Source organism: Procambarus clarkii, chromosome 11 (genome assembly GCF_040958095.1).
Source record: "Procambarus clarkii isolate CNS0578487 chromosome 11, FALCON_Pclarkii_2.0, whole genome shotgun sequence".
NCBI classification, from domain to species: domain Eukaryota; kingdom Metazoa; phylum Arthropoda; class Malacostraca; order Decapoda; family Cambaridae; genus Procambarus; species Procambarus clarkii.
In genome coordinates, this window is record NC_091160.1 from 9,658,952 (window position 1) to 9,680,420 (window position 21,469).

The 21,469-nt window shown below is 40.4% G+C and overlaps 1 pseudogene; it reads left to right on the plus strand.

The window, feature by feature from the left end:
* The first annotated feature begins 2,192 nt into the window (after positions 1 to 2,192).
* On the plus strand, positions 2,193 to 4,055 carry LOC138363526 (DNA-directed RNA polymerase II subunit RPB2-like; annotated as a pseudogene).
* The last annotated feature ends 17,414 nt before the right edge of the window (positions 4,056 to 21,469 follow it).

Below are 21,469 nucleotides of genomic sequence, written 5' to 3' on the forward strand. Positions count from 1 at the left end.
TTGGTATACTCTTGTTGTTGCACAACCGGGTGTCATTATTGTGTGGGCACAGTAATTAACGAGTTGCAGTAGCCGCAACCGTATGTGGGCAGTGCATTTGTGTTGCTGCATGCCATTGTAGTGTGACCTATGTAACACTGGGGTTACTTTGTTTCTTTAAGTTGTGTTGAGGACTTAAGGATTCAGTGAGTTAATTAAGTAAGGGGTAGTTAACTGGATAAGGGGTGCACACTTATTGTGGAGTGAGTGAGGGCTGTTATGAGAGAACAGCGTTGAGCTTGAGTGAGATACGTCTCGGGAGCAATTAATTGTCCGAGTGACAACTAATTGACCACTCTAGCTAATTATGTAATTAGCCTTCTCATCATGAATTCACATAGTGGGAGAGGATCTGTCAGAGTCTTTCAGTATTTGTGTTAACGGAATTTGCTCGAGACTTATTACCTTTCTGGGGTATAGCAATTAGTGGCTCATGTTAATTAGTGGAGTAATTAACGTCTGGAGGGCTCAGATGACTCGGTAAAGCGAGGTCATGGAGCTAGCATAAATCGTTGTATTAATCATATCCTGTCTGAGGACAATGGATTAATGACACTCAAGTTAATTCGGGGTAATTAACTCCTTTCCCGTGAATTCACAGTGTTTGATGAGACCTGCTTAGGCAGTGCGGAGTGAGACGTATTTATGGATGATTAATTATCGGTCCTGGTGACAGTTAATTAATTGCTCGGAGTTAATTAGCGTAATTAACACTCACTAGTAATTTTTTGACACACACTGTTGAGAAGCTACCAAGTTAGGGTAGGCTTAGTTAACGTAACTCAATGGGGATGTAATTAGTGGTCCGTTTGACCTTAATTAAGAATTACTCACTGAATACTTGCAAGGAGTCAAGTGTGATGTAATATAAGAGTTTGAGTTATTGTTAACAGAGATGACTTGTATTGAGAGAAACAAGTGTTGAGGATTTAACGTAGAGTACCATCATGTTGTTGTCTAGTGTGAGACAATTGGTTGTGATTACCGTAGTAATTTGTTGCTGACTGCTGCGATCAGTCAATTAACGTAATTAATCACTTAAGGCAATTACTTCTGGTTGTCGTCTGGTGACGAGAGTAGAGTCATCTAGGGATTTGTGGAGCTGTGTCCCAGAATCCCGCCTTGCCTGTCTTTGTTACTGTTTTCAGTGCAACTTCTTGTAGGGAGTTGCAAAGAGTGTTCACACTGGGTTGTGATAGGGGGAGTCACTGTTGGACTACCCGCCTAGTTACGTGGGTCTCTCCTGGTGGGCGAGAGGACCCCTAAGCTTGTGATTATAGTAGCTGTCAGGGAAACCGAGACACTATTGATTGCATGCTTGTGTCTTCAGTGGATATCCTTCACTTGTTCAGTTAGTTCATGTTGTCAGCCCGAAGTGTCAGCAAGATGGAGCCTGCTGTCACTTCTCGAGGGGCTGTTGAATAGCTGTGTTGCAAATGCCACTTGATGGACAATAACGTAACCATTCGCTGTGGTGTAACTTAGTCTGTGATATTTTCTTTGATTTGCAATATTGCGTCATCAGTGGGCACACCTGTGTTCAGGTTAGTTCAGTATGCAGCTTCACAGCAAGGGTTGCTATTTAGCTGTTTGTTATCGTGCCACTGGATGGACATTAACGTAACGTAAACTCGGTAATGTAGTAGTTAGTCTCTTGTTATTAATGAATTGTTATGTTATAGAAAACGGTCTTTGTTGTCATCCCTTCAACCATATTATTCCACCATAATTCTGCATATTACGATTAAATGTTGATGTGATCTTGATATGACGGCTGTTCTTGGGAATTCGAATTCCAATTCATAGCGCCACATCAAATATAAATATTTGATTGTGAGAACCCGTCGGTTACCCTTTATTAGTTTTAACGTCCTGTTTAACTAGGAGGAGCCAGCGGCTTATTGTGGACAGGTTTTCACCCCTGGTGGTGGAGGCCTGGCGGTTTGCTCCCGCTTTTCCTTTTTATATTGGACTCATGCTTAACTGCCGTGAGCAGCCTTTAAACTTGTAGTCCACCTCCTAAGGGAGGTAGGCGTGGAAAAAATCTCACATACTAGGTTGCTGCTCACTCCTCAGTTCACAACCTACTGCATCCTAAATATGCATACTTCTTTTATGTTATACACAGTTATATGTTATACCCTGTATAACTTCACGAAGTTAACGAATGCCCTCTTGATCCTTAATTCATTATCAACGGCTCAGAGAAAATGCTGATTGCCCAGGAGAAGATGGCGACAAACACCGTGTACGTGTCCAGTATGAAGGAAAGTAAATATGCTTACAAGTCCGAAACCCGCTCGTGTATTGAGCACTCTGCACGACCTGTACCCACTCTTTGGATCAACATGATGGCTAGGGGTGGAAGTAGTGCTAATAAATCTGCTTTGTTTATTGTGTTTCGTGCTTTAGGCTTTGTAGCAGATCGAGATATTTTTGAACATATCATCTATGATTTTGATGATCGAGATGATGGAAATGGTAAAGCCATCTATGGACGAAGCCTTTATAATTCAGGAGCAGAATGTTGCATTGAACTTTATTGGTTTACTCGGTATTCGACTTGGTGTAACAAACGAGAAGCGCATAAATATGCCCGTGAGATTTTGCAGAAAGAAATGTTACCTCACGTTAGTGTATCAGATTTTTGTGAGACAAAGAAGGCATACATTCTAGAGTACATGGTTCACTGGCTTTTGCTTGCCGCTTTAGGTCGACGAGAGCTAGATGATCATGATCACTATGGAAACAAGAGGCTAGATTTGGCCGGTCCTCTCATGACCTTACTTTCCCGAGGATTATTCCGGAACTAGATGAAAGAAGTTCGTATGCACGCTCAGAAACTCTTAGGTAAAGGTCAAGAGTATGGGTTGGATGTTGCAGTTAAGCCTAAGCTGATTTCTGATGGACTGCGATATTCTCTGGCCACGGGTAACTGGACAAAACCATCACTGCCAGAAAATGAGGATGAATTAGATGGTCATCCAAGACGGTTCAGGAAGAGAGATGCCAGTGTATTTTTGAGGGGCTCGGAAACTGGCATTGTGGACCATGTCATGCTGACTGTGAACGTAGATGGTGATCATTTTATCAAGATTCGTGTAAGGTCTGTACGCATTCCCCAGATTGGTGATTAATTTGCCTCCCATCATGGACAAAAAGGTATCTGTAGTATTCAGTACAGGGTGGAGGATATGCCTTTTACAGCAGAAGGTATAACTCCTGACACCATTATTAATCCTCATGCCATTCTCTCCCGAATGACAATTGGCCATTTAATTGAAGCTTTACGAGGAAAGCTTGGTGCCAACAAGGGTGAAATTGGTGATGCTACGCCCTTCAGTGATGCCGTGAATGTACAGAAAAATACAATTTGTTACAAGGGTATGGCTACCAATTAAGAGGCAATGAGATTATGTGTTGTGGTCACACTGGACGGAAGATGAATGCTCAGATTTTCTTGACTCTTACATATTATCATCGTTTGAAGCATATGGTAGATGATAAAATCCCTTCCCGTGCAAGGTGGCCTGTGCAGGTCTTGGTTATGTAGCCTATGGGAGGTCGTGCAAGGGAAGGTAGCTTGCGATTCGGTGAGATGGAACGAGATTGCCAGATTGCTCATGGCACCGCACAGTTTCTCCGTGTGCGTTTGTCTGAAGTCAGTGACCCATATTCTGTTCATGTGTGCAACTTGTGTGATCTTATTGCTACTGTACGCAACAATGCATTTGAATGTAAGGGATGCCGCAATAAAACTCAGATATCCCAGATGCGTCTTCCCTATGTCCCTATGCATGTCAATTACTTTTCCAAGAATTGATTACGATGAACATTGCTCCCAGGATGATGGTGATGAAGTGAACATGTTTTAATTTTGGAAGTACAGTACAGTAAGGCATGGTACAGTACAGTGGTACTGTACACAAAATTATCCAGTACAGTGGTACTGTACACAAAATTATCCAGTACAGTGGTACTGTACACAAAATTATCCAGTACAGTGGTACTGTACACAAAATTATACAGTACAGTGGTACTGTACACAAAATTATGCAGTACAGTGGTACTGTACACAAAATTATACAGTACAGTTTGCATATTTTTTAGATTTATGAGAAAAATATTTATTTCAGTGGCTTACGGTATTAAAGTTAGCAAACTCTTACATGGCGTTTTCTTTGTAATGGAGTAAAGTACAGTACATCCTTTTGTACATTATTATACAGAATGGTACTGTACTTGTTTTTGTATTTACTATTTAATATTGGTGTATTGTACCCTGTATTATTTCATAGGCTTAAGAATATACATCACAATATGATCTTGATCAAGTTTGGGTGATAAGCAGCTTCTTAATGGTGTATGAAAGTCATATGTATGTGTGCACTAATTATTAAAACAGAAAAACATTTATCACCTGATGAAGTAATGTAGCTAGTAGGGGCCTGACAGCTAAGTGGACAGTGCTCGGGATTCGTAGTCCTGAGGTTCCGGGTTCGATCCGCGGTGGTGGCGAAAACAAATGGGAAGAGTTTCTTTCACACTGATGCACCTGTTCACCTAGCAGTAAATAGATACATGGGAGCTAGACAGCTGCTACGGGCGGTTTCCTGGGGATGTGTACCAAATAAAAGAAGCCTGGTCAACGACCGGGCTGCTGGGACGCTAAGCCCCGAAATCATCTCAAAATAGATGGGCGGCTTCTCTGCTTTGGGCTGAAATACAGGGTATAAAAATATTCGTATAACTCCTACTATAAAACAGACATCAACCTCAAATCTTGCTCTGCGCCTTTCATGTCAAAACACAATCAAGCACTCCCTCAAACCTCACTGTGTCCGAACGCTCCTCTGTTCTATTCCTCGAGATCTACTATCAAATTCATCTCTCTGGGTCCTCAAGATCATGTTAGGTACTCCATGTAGTTCCCCCAATCTGCTGCATCTGAAGTCTTCCTCGAATGTCAGTGAAGCTCTCTCACACGGCTTCGCACAAAGACATGTAGCTCCCTACACTACTTGAAGATTCACTATGTCCATGAAGTTCACTCCTCACTGGAAGTCCTACTCCACCTTGCAGTTCAGCTCCCACTATGAGTTTCAGCTCACACTTGGAGTTCAGCATACACTCCTCTTCTGGTACGAAGTTCCTTCACTGAACTTTTCCCACACAAACCTACAAATCCATCGTCATGCCAATATAAAGTGACCAATCATAAATAAATGTATTCACATCAAATATACTCCTCCACCCGACATCCTTTCAAACACTATGGCACCGCCGCGGTGGGGTCCTCCCCCATCCTTGGTGGGTCCACCTGGGAACATATCTTGACGCGTCGCTGGGGGCAGCCTCTCCCGTTGGGATGCTTGGGGCTTCCACCCCTCAGTCATCCACTGACCTCTCTCGAGAGAAGATGTACCACTCCGCCCTCCCTCCAGCATGTTCTCCAAACTTAAATTTCCTATTTCAGCTCAATGACTCAACAAAATTTCTACCCTATATATACATATGTTTACCATGATCGCTGGGCACACGATCAAACACTGGAAGCTAATCTAACAAACGATTAAACAGGCTTACCGCAGGGATCTATGACGTAGGGGCGCTCAGGCCCTGGCGCTCACACAGGCCGCCCACAAAAATTGCTTTACAAGTCTTCTTCTAGTCCTGACTTGAGGACACGGAGTCGCCCAGCAGACTCCACAACAGAAACGCCTGCTTACTTCCTTCCTCTTGAAGAAGCAACAGAATTAGAATTAGTACAACAGAATTAAGTACAACCATCTCTGACGACTGCCGTAGCTCAAGTGAGGTCACGACATCCGGCTAGCGTCACGTCACGTCACCGAAGTATCGACATCTCATTATATGTCACTTATTTAAATGTTCGTCCGCTGCTCATATTCTTAAATTATTCACTGATGTTTCTTATATATTTAATATATACATCTTTCCTCTGACATCTCAATCAGATCCAGACGGCAGAATAACTCTCCCAAGGTAGACTCGTTCTACCCAGGCTACATGGGGTCATAACAACAGCTCCATGAGAACATTGTATACAGCACTATGAAAACATTCTAAAAGCACATTGAGAACAATGTAAACAATACTTTCAGAAAATTGTATGCAGTATCTTGAGAATATTGTATACACCACCTTAAAACACTGTATACAACACCTTGAGATCGTTGTATACTGCAACTTGACAATACTGTATGCTGCACCTTGACAACACTGTATACAGCACTTTCAGAACATTGTATACACCACCTTGAGAACATTGTATTCAACACCTTGAAAACATTGTATTCAACACCTTGAAAACATTGTATTCAACACCTTGAAAACATTGTATTCAACACCTTGAAAACACTATATACCGACCCATGAGAACATTGTATACAGCATCTTGAGAACATTGAATAAAAGACCTTAAGAAAACTGTATGCAGCCCCATTAGAATACTGTATACAGCACGTTGAGAACATTGTATACAGAACTATGAGAACATTATATACAGCACCCCGAGAACATTCTATACAGAATGGTGAGATAAATGTATACGGCACCTTGAGAACATTGTATACAACACTATGAGAACATTGTATACAGCACCACGAGAACACTGTATAGAACACTATGAGAACACTGTATACAGTACCTTGAGAACACTGAATATAGCACCTTGAGTGCATTGTATACAGCACCATGAGAACACTGTATAGAACACTATGAGAACACTGTATACAGTACCTTGAGAACACTGAATATAGCACCTTGAGTGCATTGTATACAGCACCACGAGAACACTGTATAGAACACTATGAGAACACTGTATACAGTACCTTGAGAACACTGAATATAGCACCTTGAGTGCATTGTATACAGCACCACGAGAACACTGTATAGAACACTATGAGAACACTGTATACAGTACCTTGAGAACACTGAATATAGCACCTTGAGTGCATTGTATACAGCACCTTGCTGCCCGAAACACTTTGCGTAATAGTGGCTTTAGGCATTGTATGTACTAGCTCTATCTATTAATCCAACAAACTTTGTAAAATCTCTTGTATGTATGTACCTTACCTAAATAATCATTTATTATTATCTTATTTATAACATTGGAATCAGAGTCTTTTGAACATTGACACATCACCTAGAGAACACTATGCAATACCTTTTTTTTCATTTTATATATCATAACATTGTATACAGCACCTTGATGTAGCTGGGCTCAGGGAACGATAATTTACTTTGGTCATGAGGTCTGACAAAGTAAGATAGTCCCGTTGCAAGACAAGATCCAGGCAATCGTGGATCACCCAGTACTAACGAGCAAGAAATCTGTGCAGAGGTTTATTGGGATGAGTGCATATTATAGAAGTTATTGTAAGAATTTTTCAATTGTGGCTGCACCTATAACTAATCTTCTTAGAAAACAGGTAAAGTTCAAGTGAACACAGGAGTGTCAGAACTCTTCAAAAGTTGAAAGGAATTCTCTCAACGTCACCTGTATTAGCCAGTCCACAATTTGACAAGCCATTTATGATGCATAGAGGCTTGGGATCTAGGAGCAGGTGCGGTTCTTTTCCAAGTAGGACCAGATGACTTAGAGCAGCACCCTGTATACTATTTTTCTCGTATTTGATAAGGCACAGACAAATTATTCTGTGGTGGAGAAGGAAGCTCTTTGTTTGATTTTGGTTAAGAAGTTTGAAACATAACTGTCAGATAATGAAGTTGTCAAATACCCAGATCATAATCCCCTAACATTCATTAATTCCATGAAATTTAAGAACCAAAGAATTCTTAGGTTGTCCTTGATTTTACAAGAGTTCAACACAGTAATTAGACATATCCCAGGAAGGCAAAATGTCATTGCTGATGCCTTATCCAGTGGATTCCCCCATTGTAGTGCCGTAATGTGAATTGTTCTATATAGTAGGATTGTTAATATATCATGATAACAATTGATATAGAATTGTTCTATATCTTTATCTTTTGGTTATTTCATGTGTTTAAATGAATTGATTGTTTAATACATTCATTTTGTGTTGTTGGATTACTCAGTACTGTACTCTCATGTAATCAATAAATGAAAATAACCTTTACTTAATTTCATTTTTCTTTAAGGACAGGGAGGGATGTTACGAATCCCATAATACTTGATTCAAACAATTATCATGATAAACATATATGTTCATTATTCTTTAATCAGTTATTTGAAATTAAACATTTTATCCATTTGTTTTCTAATATATATGTTTGAGTTAATTGTAGCATACTGTAGTGTGCTTGTATGAGATATTTTGCTACTGCTATTGTATCTTAATTGAAGTGGGTGAGAGACCGTGGTGTCTCATGTAAGGATGACCATATTTGGGATGTTCCAATGATGCGTGTAGTGTACCCAACAAAGTGTCACTGATTCACTCCTATAATTATTCAAGTTATTGTATGTACATTTATTTTATTAACATCTTATTAGTGTTAAATGTATATTAGTGTATTTACAAATATGTTCATGAGCATTACTTTCAGACAGCAGAGTATCTAGAGATTTCATGTGTACCTTAATTGGTAATGTGTAGTCGCTAAGCCGTGCATGCTCTAGCTGAGTCAGTCAGGTGGGTGGAGCTGACTGGAGAGGATCTGTGATTTAGTAGATAAGTTTGTTCAACTTGTTTTTGCTTAATGAACATAGCTATGTATCTGGCAGATTTATATTAAGTGTATCCATCTATTCATTTAAGTTTTTAAAATAGTGATCAGTGCTTATATATAATTATATTGTGTTATTTGAATCTGGTTCAATAATATTTCTGGCTGCCTGTATTTCATTTATATGTTACTTTGTTACCCTTACTTTAAGTATATTGCTTTGCATATTAAGCGGTTGACTTTGTTTTTATCCCTAGACAATTGTAGTTGGCAAGGCCGCATTTATATCTATTTCACAACTGCAACAGCAGAGAAACATACCCAGAGGACATGGGTCATAACACAGACCTCTACCATCTGGCCCTGAAGGACCCGTCCACAGCACTAATATTACTCCAGACCTCTACCATCTGGCCCTGAAGGACCCGTCCACAGCACTAATATTACTCCAGACCTCTACCATCTGGCCCTGAAGGACCCGTCCACAGCACTAATATTACTCCAGACCTCTACCATCTGGCCCTGAAGGACCCGTCCACAGCACTAATATTACTCCAGACCTCTACCATCTGGCCCTGAAGTACCCGTCCACAGCACTAATATTACTCCAGACCTCTACCATCTGGCCCTGAAGGACCCGTCCACAGCACTAATATTACTCCAGACCTCTACCATCTGGCCCTGAAGGACCCGTCCACAGCACTAATATTACTCCAGACCTCTACCATCTGGCCCTGAAGGACCCGTCCACAGCACTAATATTACTCCAGACCTCTACCATCTGGCCCTGAAGGACCCGTCTACAGCACTAATATTACTCCAGACCTCTACCATCTGGCCCTGAAGGACGCGTCCACAGCACTAATATTACTCCAGACCTCTACCATCTGGCCCTGAAGGACCCGTCCACAGCACTAATATTACTCCAGACCTCTACCATCTGGCCCTGAAGGACCCGTCCACAGCACTAATATTACTCCAGACCTCTACCATCTGGCCCTGAAGGACGCGTCCACAGCACTAATCTATCTGCAAAATTAGTTCAGGAATCTGTTCACCAGATGATTGACGGTTGAGATGTGGGGACTGTTACGAATCTTACTAGGATTCTAACATTACTCCTGATGCTTATATACTTTATTGTCTTTTTCTATAATTAATATAGTATCTAGTTGTATGATGATAGAATATGGTATGTTAATTAGTGTAGCAGGCTGTAGTGTGCCTGAGTTCCATTATATTGTATGAGGCTTTTTTGTGTAAGTATTTTCATGTTGGTTTCTCTGTGTGGGGGGATGACCATATTTGAATGTGGCCATTGTGGGAACTTGATGTCAAGCGAGTGGTTATAGTTCAACCTTGATTAATTCTTATTATTGTTTGCCAGTAAATTATATTGAGCAATGTAACAGTATTTAATACTATTAAGAATAATAATGATTTGAATATTAGTACTACATTTTGTTAGTTGAATTTCCACAATAATTTATGTGGATGTTTAGTTGATTTTGGTCAGAGGCGTGGCAGCATTGGTCGAGAAGAGACATGTTTTTAAGTTAAGTCAGTGGTTACTGTTATTTTAGCTAGATACTCGGTTAATTCTCTGGTTAGATGATTGTGTATTATCTCATTGATTGATTCATGTGCTGGTGATATTAGTCATTGCTCAATAAGGATTTTTATTTATATTATTGCATGCTAAAGAATATTTCTGGCTATTATATTTACCATTTAATTGTTATGTTTGTCACCCTTAGCGTAGATACATTGTTTTCCCAATTTATGCAGTGTTATTTCTGTACCCCATGACACCTGTTGGCAAGACCGATATAATATATATTGATCACTGCGGGAAAAGAACAGTACTAAGTCTCAAGGGTTATAACAAATGAGGGCCACTGTCTGGGATATGAAAGATTAATTCCCTGTAATGTTTGTACAATTGACAGTGTTAATTATTAATAGCAATTGCCTTCCTAGGTACTCTGTGATTATCTAGTGACACCTAAACAAGTCTGTGAAATTATCTGTTCAATCTGAGCTGGTGTGAAAACTTCTCAACGCTTCACGATTTGAGGTAAGTGTTCAGCTTGTGCCAGGGGCCAAGCATAATTTTCAGTGTTGTTTCAAGTGTTGAGTTGTGATAATTGAGCCAACCATGGAGGATCAGGTTGCTGCGCTGGTGGAACAGCCAAATTTTAGTAAAATTAAAGACTTAAAGAAGTCTGGTTTGTTGGTTCTGGCTGATAAATTGAACCTAGCAGTTTCCAGTAAAATGTTGAAGGCTCAAGTGTTAAGAGTTATTGTCACACACTTGGTGGAGGAGGAGAGACTTGACGAAGAGTGTTTAGGAGAGTTAAAAGAAGAGTCAAGTGACAAGGTGGCAATCTTAAAGTTGGAGTTGGAGACTAAATTAGAAATGGCTAGGCTGGAAGCAGACAAACAGAAGTTTGAGTTGCAGAACCAGCAAAAACAACTTGAGTTGGAGACAAAGCAACAGATGTTGGAGGCTCAGTTACAACTAGCAGAGCAACAAACTTATCAAACCGAGGAGCAGACTAGAATATTAGAAATTCAGCAGATTATGGCTGAAAATAATAACAGGTTGGAACAGCAGAGAATTGCAGCAGGGCAAGGTAACACTAGTAATAATCCAGAGAGTACAAATAGTTCTTCCAAGTACAGTAAACATGTAGAATTACCTAAGTTTAATGAAGAAGATCCAGAAATATTTACTTGCATTTTAAGAAATTAGCAGTCAGCATGAACTGACCTGTCGATCAATGGGTTAGCATTTTACAAGGACATTTTAAGGGTAAAGCTCAAGAGGTATTTGCATCTTTGCCTGCTGAGAATTCTTTCGATTTTAAATTTGTTCAACAATGTATTTTAAATGCCTACCAGCAGATCCCAGAGGCACATAGAATAAAATTCAGAAGTTTAAAAAGAGCACATGACCAGACTATTTCTGACTATGTAAGGGTAAAATTAAATCACTTTGACAGATGGATTAAAGCACTTAATATTACAGAGTTTGAGACTTTGAGAGACCTCATAGTAACTGAGGAAGTAGTGGGATGTCTACCAGAGAAATTAGCTTTGTTTATGGCTGAAAATAAACAAACCACTGATCTTATAAAACTAGCCAAGCTAGCTGATGAGCATGAATTACTTACTAAAGTGCCTTTTAGAGCACCAATTAATCATTTTAATGCTAAAACTAATCATTATGCTCCTAAAAATCATATTTTCCAGACCCGACCAGCTACTTCACCTTCTACCCTTAACCCTTCTCCTGTAAAGCCTAAATCTGAGAAACACAGGGTTGTCAACCTCAAGTAATGTAGTGATTAAGCCTGCAGTTGGTTCGGCTGTTTCGACCACTAGTAGATATTGCACGCATTGCAGGAGAAGAGGTCATGTGGTAAATTCCTGTTATGCTTTGCACCCTGAGTTGAGACCAACTGGTCTGATTATGAGTAGGGGTTTGCAAACCTTTAATGCCAATGTTGCTCGTCATGCCCAAGTGGATGACTAATTTTGAACCATACCTACATTCGGGAATCTTATTATGTACTAGTGGAACCTGGAAACCAGTTCAGTTGTTAAGGGACACTGGTGCTTCCCAGTCTTTTATTTCTCGCCGTGTTCTTACTGATGTTAGCACAGAAGACACTAGAGAGGTAGTGTTATTGCAGGGACTTGGAGGTCATATCCAGCGTGTACCATTAATTAAGGTTAACCTGAATTCTTCAATTACACCAGGTTGGTGCACAGTAGCAGTCAGTGAGCAATTGCCCATTCCTGGGATTGATATCATTGTAGGTAATGATTTTGACAAGTGTCAAGTTAGTGGGACCGATTGTCCTGTTATGTATACTAAACTTAGTGCAGTACTGGCTCAACCATATGCGGATGATGGTGTCATTTATCCAGCCTGTGATGTGACCAGATCCATGGGTAAGCAGAATGTGGTAAGTCCTGCTTCTACCAAGGTGGATGTTCTCGAGGCCAGGACAGTAGAATAGGAGATGCCACATAGAGCCATCTATGTAAGGAGATCAGATAAGAAATCAGAAGCGGGGAGCCACATAGTGCCACTCCATATTAGGTCACCCAAGGTGTGAGTGGTAGCAGTCGAAAAAACAGTGAAGATAGGTATCTATTATGCGCCACTATGATCATGTTCATTTACAGTAAAGTAGCTGCCTATGAAGGGCAATCAGATAAGAAAATCAGAGGCGGAGTGCCACTTAGAGCCACCCCATATTAGGTCGTCCAAGGTGTGGGGCAGCAACAATCGTAAAAATAGTGAAGATAGGTATCTATTATGTGTCGCTATGTTCATGTTCATGTTCATTTATACAGAAAAGTATGACAGTATATTTAAGTAAAAAAATGAATTTATTTGTATAATAAACACTCAGGTGAGCAGCAGTTACCCCCCCCCCCACCTCCCTCTATGGGACAGGTGTAAAAACAGGATCCTCGCAGTAGGGGTGGTCCCCCCTCACCACCCCTCCTCATACTTGATGACCTTGAGTGTACCGTAAGAGGGACCAGCCTCCCTTAGTTGTTTTTAAGTTGGATATATTTAAGCCTCTATACTTAAAGAAGGAGAAAAAGAAATAATCCTGATGATTTATAGATTATATTATCAAAGTACATAGGGTTAAACATAGTCGTATTGTAGGTCATCTCCCCCCACATAATATTTATTAACAAGACCTCTCCTTCTCGCCCACAAGTCCGTTGGGGTCTCCTCCTCCTCCTCCTGGGACGAAGATGATGACTCATCATCTCCCAGAGAGTGAATGGGATGTAGTGCGCCTCCCTCAGGTGACTGACTGCTGACGTCATAGGGTTCACTCTCGCTGGTGGGGTGTTGTCCTTCCTCTCCTTGTGGTTCAATGACGTCACCACCTTCACTCTCGGTGGACATTCCTTGGGCTGAGGTGTTGGGGTGGGGGTCGGATGGTATGTCTGGGTGACCATACGCTAGGCTAGTGTATTTATTTAGGTAAAAGCGCTTATCATCAAATGCACTTAAACCCCTCTTAGTATTGAATGTGGTTGCCATCTGCCCCCCTACATTTAATTAGTTAAAAGTATTCACTACACCATTGCTGTGTAGGGTCTCTTTAAAGTGGTTATGTGTTAAAGATCTTTGCACAGCTCGGGGAATACCCTTAGCGGTGATGGAATTTTTATTGTCAAGCAAAAGCACACTATACATTTTGGGCTTGAGTGCCACAACTTCAAGGATGTGTTTATCTGACACCTCTGACTTTAACAGCCCTAAAACACCCTTTTTAGAAGGATCATACAAGGGGTGAGTTTCAGGAAAATTACTCGTATCCATCCACAAACTAAGGGGTTCTTTCCCCATCTCATTAAAGACATCTTCAGCTAGTAAGGTGAAAATGAAACTGTCTGTATCACTATACACCAGTTGTACCCTATCTGAATAGTGGTTCTTAAGTACCCTGTACCAAAAATGGTACAAGCTGTATTTTGCTAGCTCAAGAATCTGGAACCAATGTAATTAGGATGAGTAATTTTAATGAATGGTCTGGAACTGACAGACAATAATTTATTGTCGCCTAAATGCACCATTCGTTTAAAGCGGGGATTCTTCACCTCTCGTAAAAAGACCCTAGCTGAAGTCACTAGTTTGGTGTCAATGGCATAACGAGCTGGATTCAGTAGCGTTTTACCAAAAACACTGTTCGTCAGTAATTTGAAGAGTGTTTTCCTATCATTACTGCTGGAGGCATTTCTATTGTTAACGTTGGTGTTAACAAATTCTGCCATAAAATCTGACTGGTGGAACTCGTAAATTGCATGTATTGTTTCCACTTCAAGTCCTATCTCAATAAATAGTTGTAAAAGGTGAAGAGATATGAAATAATTTTTTGGGGAGATGATCTCCAACCAGTTTGATGTTTTTTGGGGAGGTGTGTAATGTTATTTGTTTCCAGAAGTCCCCTACTAAATGGTGAGATATCCTCCATACTTATTCCCCTATGGTGTAAACAAAGGGGCAGATCGTCTGTTAGTCTAGCTATTTCAGGTCTTAAAAGTTTGGTGTCAATTAAGAGCCAGTACCCTTTGTTAGAAGAGAAAGGCTGTTCTGTCATTATCTTCCCCCCGCTAATGAAGGAGTTCATCTCATCAGATGATAGTCTCCTTAGTCCCCCATGGGGCAATTTCCTAGTCATACAACTCCCATAGAGGGAGTTGAAGTCGAGATAAAGTAAGAATGAAGACCTATCCTCCTGGGGGTTAAAAGATGGGTTGACATAGCGGTTGTTAGCTCTGACATAACTCCTAACTGCAGTTGTAAAACCCCCTCGTATGTTTTGTGATAAGAGATTGTGCAACGTCACATCTGCACTTAACTCCAGCGATATTCTACTACTTTTCAGGAAGCAGTCGTAGGAGTACCCTGGGAGGCTGCAATAGTGTGTCAATTCTAAAGAATATATATCATTTAGAATTGCCCTGTGGTGTGTAAAAATGTCAGCCAGTAATCCTACATCACACCTCAAATAAATGAGGAGTAGTCTTTTAATGTCCTACACCCTGTAGCCTCCCATACTAATTTAGAATGTCTATATTCGTCCAAAGTTATACCTGATTTGTTTAGGGAGCTGTAGAACATTTCAATAGGAGGGAGTGTTGTGTCATTAAAGCAGCTGATTTTTGTGGTATATTCATAAGGGAAAAACTGCTTACCCTTTAAGAGTAGGTGGTGACTCTTTTTGGGCAAACCCTCTATCATTGAGTGAGTGAATGTTAAGGGGCTGGCTGAATCAATGTGGGTCTTTGCTAGGGATGAAAGACTACCTGTAATAAAAGCCAGTGAATCAAGAAATTTAAGCTTCCCTATTTCACCTTAAGATATTTCGTCCCCTGTCTCATGAGGATATTGCTCTTAATATTTGAATCCATGGTAAACTCCCTCAAAATTAAGCCCATGTCATAAGACATATTATGGCAATTAGAACTAAACTCTCCAGAGCATTCTTGTGGCGGAGGTTGCAGTAATTACATAGAGCTCCAATATAATTGAGCTTTTCCCTAAGGTGATCATGATGTTGAACCTTGAAATTGGAGGGGTAAATACCCGCTCACAAAACTGGCAGTGAGTCTGTCTCCTAAAATGGATCATATCCTCAAGAGACATGTCTATTTCATAATGGTGGAGAGTGGATCTGATAATTTCCCATTTGGTAGCAACTCGCTGCATGAAATGAGTAACACTGTCCCCCCCAAAATAAGTAAATTTATCAATGACAGTGTGGTTCCTATCAACAATTATATAGCTGTATGCTATAGGTCTATGTATGGCTGTAACAGAACCTAGACAATCCTCAGTGCTTAGGACACACTCGAAATCAAAATAGCCCACATGGGAAGGGGCGTAACCTTTCCCAGTATTTTTAAAATGGAGTGTGTCCCCAGGCTGAGGGTAAATAATTTTCTGAGTGATGTCGCAGGAAGATGAGTGATTTGTTAGCTCAGACGAATTTTGATATTCTGAGAGACAGTTTCTACAGAAGACTGTCTTTCGTTTGTGGCTGCGAGTAAAGTTCCGTAGGAACTTATCGAACTCTTTAATCAAGGCCACATGAGATTCCCCCAATAACAATAAAGGAACTATGACCGAGTACTGTCTGCTACCACGACGACAAAGAGAGACGTGATAGACGCCATCTGTATGTTTGTGTATTGAATACAAAAAAATGGATAGTTTATTTCTATTCTCCAATTTAGAGATATCCTCCCAAGACAGAGGGAAGGATAAATTGTCGTATTTGACCATTTTCCTAATCCTAGAGTGAGACTCTACAAGTCTCCCTATACGTCTCCACTTCCACCCTTGTTGTGACGCCAGAAAAGCAGCAATGCACTGAATAATGCATGTTTTATTGTTACCAGCTGGGTTTGGGTTGAAGACCTCATGCCGTCCCCTTAGAAATGGGGGATAAGGGACATAATCCCCCAAAACTGACCTTACACTTGCATTACAGATGACGATTTTGAGGAAATCGACATTATATAATATGAAACCACTCCCCTCTGTTTCTGAAAGGAGATCTTCCAGTCGTGTAATCATATAAGCCACCCAGCTATCAATAAGATTACCCACATCCTCAAGAGTTACCAGTCTAGCGGGTGTTGTTATGAAGTGTTCTCTAAAGTCATCATCTTCCGTGAGTCGTTGTTTCAAAAGTGTTACCTTTACTTCGAGGAGGATTTTTAATGATGAAGTAAAATTGCCATGTCCCCCAAGAGAATTCATGTAATTCTCTATTTCAGATATGTAATAGTCCCTAAAGTTGCTTAGGAGTCCTATAGGGTCTGTGGCGAAGGCTGAGGGGATGGAATATTCCATCCTAGTAAAGAGATCCCCAGGCCCCCACCCTATTAATTAAGTGGGGAGTGTCTATAGCATCCTCCTCATCTGGGGAATTTTCATCACTATTTAGGGCATTAAGTCTATTGATGACAGGGGTCTAAGACCACTAGGGCCCGGCTGAGAGATGTCACCCCTATCACCACCACCATCGACAACATCACCATCATCATCATCATCATCACTCATCGCTTCCTCTCCCCCCTCCCCTCCACCTAAGGGGTTATTGTCACGCTGTGCTTTGTCATGTTCCTCCCCTACCTGCCTCTGAATCGCTCCTGGAATAGAATAATAATAATAAATAATAATAATAATAATAATAATAATAATAATAATAATAAAAAGGCAACACCCACTCACTAAACCCCATGACATAAGTTCTCAAAAAAGATTCTTAAGAGAAATAAAGGTGGAGGGTTTATTCACTCACCACGGGGGCATGTTTGTAGATGTTCAGAGGTCAAGTCCTCACACACAGAGGTCCCACAATTATCACAAGGGAAGTGTGGTGAGGTCTCAAGGATGTATTTCCACACAAAAAGCACAAGAAGCCATCCTCTCTGGAAGGGAGGGTGGGCTGGCGACGTTTACCTAATGAAGGAAATAGTGTATAATTTATATACACTCTCTCTCCCACACTCACGGAGAAGGGGAAAACCCATCTTAATATTTTCATTTGAATTAAATAAATAAATAAATATATAAAATACGGTCATACCTCCAGCACAGGTTCTCCTGTGTTCACCACTAGACTGTACACATACAGTTTCTCCGCAGAAGAAACATGTGTAACACCTATGAACGAAGAGATGTGATGAGCCCCATCCACAAATTCTACAAATATCACCAACTCGAGACATAACGATCACGCTTACCTAGAATAAATAAATAAATAAATATATATGTATATATATGTATATATATATATATATATATATATATATATATATATATATATATATATATATCCCCCAGCACTCAAATCAGTCCACTTCTCATTCCTGCTCTACTTATATATAAATATATATATATATATATATATATATATATATATATATATATATATATATATATATATATATATATATATATATATATATATATATATATATATATATATATATATATATATATATATATATATATATATATATATATATATATATATATATATATATATATATATATATATATATATATATATATATATATAACTGAAAACTCACACCCCAGAAGTGACTCGAACCCATACTCCCAGAAGCAACGCAACTGGTATGTACAAGACGCCTTAATCCACTTGACCATCACGACCGGACATAATGAGGTGATAGCCGAGGCTATTTGAACCACCCCACCGCCGGCACTCGGATAGTAATCTTGGGCATAGCATTTTACCAAATCACCTCATTCTTTGGGGCACACGTGAGGAACACAAATGCGAACAAGCCTGAATGGTCCCCAGGACAATATGCAACTGAAAACTCACACCCCAGAAGTGACTCGAACCCATACTCCCAGAAGCAACGCAACTGGTATGTACAAGACGCCTTAATCCACTTGACCATCACGACCGGACATAATGAGGTGATAGCCGAGGCTATTTGAACCACCCCACCGCCGGCACTTGGATAGTAATCTTGGGCATAGCATTTTACCAAATCACCTCATTCTTTGGAAAGTTTGAATCACCTCATTTTGGTAAAATGCTATGCCCAAGATTACTATCCGAGTGCCGGCGGTGGGGTGGTTCAAATAGCCTCGGCTATCACCTCATTATGTCCGGTCGTGATGGTCAAGTGGATTAAGGCGTCTTGTACATACCAGTTGCGTTACTTCTGGGAGTATGGGTTCGAGTCACTTCTGGGGTGTGAGTTTTCAGTTGCATATTGTCCTGGGGACCATTCAGGCTTGTTCGCATATATATATAATATATATATATATATATATATATATTGTGACAATAATCTCCTTCAAGAGATTGAGCCTGCTCTTCCCTCCACAAACACGTCGTTGAAATTATATAAAACGACTATGGAAGACATGTCGAACAACAACAACAACACCAGCAAGGCTTGCCAGGGTGAGCAAAACGTATGCAGCCAGCCACCTGTTCGTACTCAAACCACCAAACTACATGTTGATCGCTACCGGCTCCGCTGATTGGTCGCCGGTCTGGCTGCACCTGCACTCGCCCCCCCTTACTACTTGATGTCTGGGGTCGCCCCTACCACAGACCTCAGAATGTTCAGTGCTCTCGTTGTCACCACTCCTCCCAGCTAGACGCTAGCGTGTACTGAGAGAAGTGGTGGCTTAAAGCCAATATTCCAACACCTCCCATTTACTTTGTATTGCACTTCTTGTTATTTTGCCTTAACGTAACTTTTCATTGTGTCATCTAATTATTCTTATTATTTTGATTGATTTTATTATATGAATTTGTTTGTGCATTTTATTCATGTTTTGATTTAATAAACGTAATTAAAATTTCATTGTTAAAGTTTACTTGTGTTTTGTGTGTCTTCTCCTTACCTTACCACAGACGAAGTTCCAGTTTTTTCTATTTTTTTTTATAACTATGTGACGAGGCCATACCCCTAGCCTTAAACAGCCGAACACCAACGCGTTACCGTCACAAGTTATATGGGGGCCTGTCCTAGGAGCTTCACTCAGGTACTGGTGCCAAGTGGTAATTTATGGTAAGCGTATTTAACTTTGTTAACGTAGCTTTACTATTTTTCATTCAATTTCATTTTTTATGAGGTGCGGTGTATTGTGCATTACGAGAGTAACACATAGTGAAGGTGAGACAACTTTGGATTACGTGGTGACTGTAGGCCTCAGTCATACTCTTAATTGGTCATCTCTCCCTCCTTGTTATTACTCGTGTTTACCATCTATGTCCCTTGAATATTTCTCATTCTGACAGATCATCATATTGGTACCCTGGTACTGTGGTCTGCCCCGGGTCAAGAGTACCCAATCTTCTGCAATCTGACTGTAGGAGGACAAAGAGGGCCATAGTTCCTCTAGCTCGAACTTTAGTTGCTGAATTGGGACCTCAGCAGCAGTTCTCGTCACCAGTTGACACCTCGCACCCCTACACGTCAGTCAGAGATGATGATACATACAACGGTAGGGAATTAGCTTATTTTTTCAGAGCACAAAAGTTCGCTAATTCTGTAAGTATCATATTAAATTCAGTGGGAAAAACTTGCTTTATGTCCTATAGAGACTTGGCAAGGTATGCCTACATCCTTGGACTACCAATTTTACTTTTGAAGCATTTGACTGTTTCATTTGTTTTCGAAACTTTGTTTCATTTGTTAGTAGGATTTTCTTGCCCTTATTCTCTTACATGAGTACCGGGTACAAGATTTCCTGCGCCCTTGATTTAATTTAATCATTTAATATCTTTCACTTAACGTTAATTGTTAAAGATCACACAGGATAGGTACCAGTTGCCACGTTGTCCTGTTTCTGACATTTCACTATTGAATATTCGTGTACCTTTATTTGCTAATTTCACCATGTTTCGTCTCCAAACTTTCCGTGCAAATCCAGCAGGTGAAATAGGGACTTTAAGTCGTGCCAAGAGGACTGAATTACAAACTCTTGCACATGAGTATCAACTAGAAGTTCCCTACCAAGCCAACAAAAATGACCTACACAACCTGTTGCTGGATTACTATTTAGAGCAAGGTAAGATAGACTCTGAAACTCATGAAACTTACTATATTGCAGATAAACCTGACTTGGCAACGCTGAAAATCAAACTAGAACTGGCAAAGATTGAAGAACGAACAGCTGCCATACGGAGGGAAGAACAAGAACGCGAAGCTGCTTTGAGGAGAGACGAACAAGAACGCGAAGCTGCTTTGAGGAGAGACGAACAAGAACGCGAAGCTGCTTTGAGGAGAGAAGAACACGAACGAGAGGTCGCATTACTCCGTGAACGTGAACGAGTACAGCTTGAAACCAAACAACGCGAGTTGGAAATACAACGCGAACATGACAAGCAACAAGCGACTCTGGCTCTAGAGTGTCGTCAACGCGAAATCGCCTTGGAAACTTCCCACTTCACTCAACGCCAACAAGCTACTGCCAATCTTCCCGTCAGTTTTAATATATCACATGCAAGTAAGTTAATGCCATCCTTTGTAGAAGCAGAAGTTGATGTGTTTTTCACCACCTTTGAAACCCTTGCTAATCAACTCAGTTGGCCTGTCGACCAATGGGCCACACTTCTCAGAGTCCATCTTACAGGTAGAGCTGCAGTCACACTCAGTACTTTGGCGTCTGAGAATGACTACTACACTCTGAAACAAGCAGTGT